General features: G+C 40.6%; 1 long non-coding RNA gene and 1 pseudogene across 1 annotated transcript; both read left to right on the forward strand.

The window, feature by feature from the left end:
* Positions 1–5,000, forward strand: part of LOC118382415 (contactin-associated protein-like 2) — a 385,396-nt pseudogene that overhangs the window by 306,133 nt on the left and 74,263 nt on the right.
* Positions 337–2,648, forward strand: LOC127918021 (uncharacterized). Its single transcript, XR_008098472.1, has 5 exons — positions 337–799; positions 862–923; positions 1,921–1,982; positions 2,152–2,239; positions 2,589–2,648. It is a non-coding gene; the product is annotated as an uncharacterized LOC127918021 (long non-coding RNA).

A 5,000-nucleotide genomic window follows, 5' to 3' on the forward strand; every position in this document is an offset into this window, starting at 1 on the left:
ATAGTTATGCTGCCAAGCAGAACAGTGAGAAGCTGAATAATAAAGACAGTGGAAGGTAAGAGACAGAATAATAAAGACAGGGGAAGGTAAGAGGCAGAATAATATAGACAGGGGAAGGTAAGAGGCAGAATAATATAGACAGGGGAAGGTAATATACATAATAATATAGACAGGGGAAGGTAAGAGGCAGAATAATATAGTCAGGGAAGGTAAGAGGCAGAATAATATACATTTACATTTACATTTAAGTCATTTAGCAGACGCTCTTATCCAGAGCGAGACAGAATAATAAAGACAGGGAAGGTAATATACGTAATAATATAGACATGGGAAGGTAAGACGCAGAATAATATAGACAGCGGAAGGTAAGAGGCAGAATAATATAGACAGCGGAAGGTAAGAGACAGAATAATAAAGACAGTGGAAGGTAAGAGACAGAATAATAAAGACATGGGAAGGTAAGAGGCAGAATAATATAGACGGGACGGTGCGAGACAGAATAATAAAGACAGGGGAAGGTAATATACGTAATAATATAGACAGGGGAAGGTAAGAGGCAGAATAATATAGTCAGGGGAAGGTAAGAGGCAGAATAATATACATTTACATTTACATTTAAGTCATTTAGCAGACGCTCTTATCCAGAGCGAGACAGAATAATAAAGACAGGGGAAGGTAATATACGTAATAATATAGACAGGGGAAGGTAAGACGCAGAATAATATAGACAGCGGAAGGTAAGAGGCAGAATAATATAGACAGCGGAAGGTAAGAGGCAGAATAATATAGACAGGGGAAGGTAAGAGGCAGAATAATATAGACAGCGGAAGGTAAGAGGCAGAATAATATAGACAGCGGAAGGTAAGAGGCAGAATAATATAGACAGTGGAAGGTAAGAGGCAGAATAATATAGACAGCGGAAGGTAAGAGGCAGAATAATATAGACAGGGGAAGGTAAGAGGGGAAGGTAAGAGGCAGAATAATAAAGACAGGGGAAGGTAAGACGCAGAATAATATAGACAGGGAAGGTAAGAGGCAGAATAATATAGACAGGGGAATGTAAGAGACAGAATAATAAAGACAGGGGAAGAATAATATAGACAGGGGAAGGTAAGAGACAGAATAATAAAGACAGTAATATAGGAAGGTAAGAGACAGAATAATAAAGACAGGGAAGGTAAAAGACAGAATAATAAAGACAGGGGAAGGTAAAAGGCAGAATAATATAGACAGGGGAAGGTAAGAGGCAGAATAATATAGACAGGGAAGGTAAGAGGCAGAATAATACAGACAGGGAAGGTAAGAGGCAGAATAATATAGACAGGGGAAGGTAAGAGGCAGAATAATATAGACAGGGGAAGGTAATATACATAATAATATAGACAGGAGAAGGTAAGAGGCAGAATAATATAGACAGCGGAAGGTAAGAGGCAGAATAATATAGACAGGGGAAGGTAAGAGGCAGAATAATATAGACAGCGGAAGGTAAGAGGCAGAATAATATAGACAGGGGAAGGTAAGACGCAGAATAATATAGACAGCGGAAGGTAAGAGGCAGAATAATATAGACAGGGGAAGGTAAGAGGCAGAATAATATAGACAGGGGAAGGTAAGACGCAGAATAATATAGACAGCGGAAGGTAAGAGGCATAATAATATAGACAGGGGAAGGTAAGAGGCAGAATAATATAGACAGGGGAAGGTAATATACATAATAAATAAATACAGGGGAAGGTAAGAAGCAGAATAATATAGACAGGTGAAGGTAAGAGGCAGAATAATACAGACAGGGGAAGGTAAGAGGCAGAATAATATAGACAGGGGAAGGCAATATACATAATAATATAGACAGGGGAAGGTAAGAGGCAGAATAATATAGACAGGGGAAGGTAAGAGGCAGAATAATATAGACAGTGGAAGGTAAGAGGCAGAATAATATAGACAGTGGAAGGTAAGAGGCAGAATAATATAGACAGCGGAAGGTAAGAGGCAGAATAATATAGACAGAATAATATAGACAGGGGAAAGTAAGATGCAGAATAATATAGACAGTGGAAGGTAAGAGGCAGAATAATATAGACAGCGGAAGGTAAGAGGCAGAATAATATAGACAGTGGAAGGTAAGAGGCAGAATAATATAGACAGGGGAAGGTAAAAGGCAGAATAATATAGACAGAGGAAGGTAAGATGCAGAATAATATAGACAGAGGAAGGTAATATACATAATAACATAGACAGGGTAAGAGAATAATATAGACAGGGGAAGGTAAGAGGCAGAATAATATAGACAGGGGAAGATAAGAGGCAGAATAATATAGACAGGGGAAGGTAATATACATAATAATATAGACAGGGGAAGGTAAGAGGCTGAATAATATAGACATGGGAAGGTAAGACGCAGAATAATATAGACAGAGGAAGGTAATATACATAATAACATAGACAGGGAGAATAATATAGACAGGGGAAGGTAATATACATAATAATATAGACAGGGGGAAGGTAAGAGGCAAATAATATAGACATGGGAAGGTAAGACGCAGAATAATATAGACAGAGGAAGGTAATATACATAATAACATAGACAGGGAGAATAATATAGACAGGGGAAGGTAAGAGACAGAATAATAAAGACAGGGAAGATAAGAGGCAGAATAATATAGACAGGGGAAGGTAATATACATAATAATAAATACAGCGGAAGGTAAGAGGCAGAATAATATAGACAGGGAAGACAGGGGAAGGTAAGAGGCAGAATAATAAAGACAGGGGAAGGTAAGAGGCAGAATAATATAGACAGGGGAAGGTAGAATAATATAGACAGGGGAAGGTAAGAGGCAGAATAATATAGACAGGGGAAGGTAAGAGGCAGAATAATATAGACAGGGGAAGGTAAGAGGCAGAATAATATAGACAGGGGAAGGTAAGAGGCAGAATAATATAGACAGTGGAAGGTAAGAGGCAGAATAATATAGACAGGGGAAGGTAAGAGGCAGAATAATATAGACAGGGGAAGGTAAGAGGCAGAATAATATAGACAGGGGAAGGTAAGAGGCAGAATAATATAGACAGGGGAAGGTAAGAGGCAGAATAATATAGACAGCGGAAGGTAAGAGGCAGAATAATATAGACAGGGGAAGGTAAGAGGCAGAATAATATAGACAGGGGAAGGTAAGAGGCAGAATAATATAGACAGGGGAAGGTAAGAGGCAGAATAATATAGACAGGGGAAGGTAATATACATAATAATATAGACAGGGGAAGGTAAGATGCAGAATAATATAGACAGGGGAAGGTAAGAGGCAGAATAATATAGACAGGGGAAGGTAATATACATAATAATATAATAATATAGACAGGGAAGGTAAGAGTAATATAGACAGGGGAAGGTAAGAGGCAGAATAATATAGACAGGGGAAGGTAAGAGGCAGAATAATATAGACAGGGGAAGGTAAGAGGCAGAATAATATAGACAGGGGAAGGTAAGAGGCAGAATAATATAGACAGGGGAAGGTAAGAGGCAGAATAATATAGACAGGGGAAGGTAAGAGGCAGAATAATATAGACAGGGGAAGGTAAGAGGCAGAATAATATAGACAGGGGAAGGTAAGAGGCAGAATAATATAGACAGGGGAAGGTAATATACATAATAATATAGACAGCGGAAGGTAAGACACAGAATAATATAAACAGGGGGAGGTAAGATAATTGATGAATGCATTCTCTCTCAGAATCCAGGGGTCTCGAGACCAGACGCTGTGGCTAGAGAGAGAAGGAAGAGATCTGGCCAAAACATGTTGATCATCTCACTTGCCTTTTTTTTCTGACCTATTCCATTGGTGTACTAGTTTTGGTTTGATCGTTTTTATAGTTTTCTTTTCACAGATGCCAGAAAGAAAGCTATGTTATAAAGAGAGTGTTCCCATATTTTATATGTCTGTATTGTCATTTGAGTCTATACAGTAACTGTACCACTCGGTGAACAGAGTGGTTTTGTGCCTTGTGGAGTGGAAAATAGCATGCAGTCTCACTCACAAGAATATGATTGTGAAATGCTACTGTGTCATTTACAATGGGTTCTGGCTGGGTGTGTAGTGATGTTTTATATTGTTGCTGCCATCAATACAGTTCCTACCATTCCTCTTTTGATGTGGACTACAGAGCTAAGCTTTTTCACTTGTTTAAAACAACCTCTGTGGAGATTCAAGGGTACAAGATGGTGTGCGTGTGTGTGTGTGTGTGTGTGCGTGTGCGTGCGTGTGCGTGTGCGTGTGCGTGTGCGTGTGTGTGTGTGTGTGTGTGTGTGTGTGTGTGTGTGTGTGTGTGTGTGTGTGTGTGTGTGTGTGTGTGTGTGCGTGTGCGTGTGCCTGTGCCTGTGCCTGTGCGTATGCGTGTGCGTGTGCGTGTGCGCGTGTGTGTGTGTGTGTGTGTGTGTGTAATACTCTGCTCCTGCTGAGGCTCAATGCTTTCCTGAATACCTCCCTACTCCTTCATCCATATCAGTTATGGAATTATCATATCACACACACATACACCTACAGAGACTCCTTCATCCATATCAGTTATGGAATTATCATATCACACACACATACACCTACAGAGACTCCTTCTGGAGTGGGCCATACGTACTACCCTCTGAAGTGCCTTGCGGTCGGAGGCCGAGCAATTGCCGTACCAGGCAGTGATGCAACCGGTCAGGATGCTCTCGATGTGGCAGCTGTTGAACCTTTTGAGGATCTCAGGAACCACGCCAAATCTTTTTAGTTTCCTGAGGGGGAATAGGCTTTGTCTTGCCCTCTTCACGACTGTCTTGGTGTGTTTGGACCAATCTAGTTTGTTGTTGATGTGGACACCAAGGAATTTGAAGCTCTCAACCTGCTCCACTACAGCCCCGTCGACGAGAATGGGGACGTGCTCGGTCCTCCTTTTCCTGTAGTCTACAATCATCTCCTTAGTCTTGGTTACGTTGAGGGATAGGTTGTTATTCTGGCACCACCCGG

The sequence above is a fragment of the Oncorhynchus keta genome, chromosome 4, assembly GCF_023373465.1.
Source record: "Oncorhynchus keta strain PuntledgeMale-10-30-2019 chromosome 4, Oket_V2, whole genome shotgun sequence".
Taxonomy (NCBI): domain Eukaryota; kingdom Metazoa; phylum Chordata; class Actinopteri; order Salmoniformes; family Salmonidae; genus Oncorhynchus; species Oncorhynchus keta.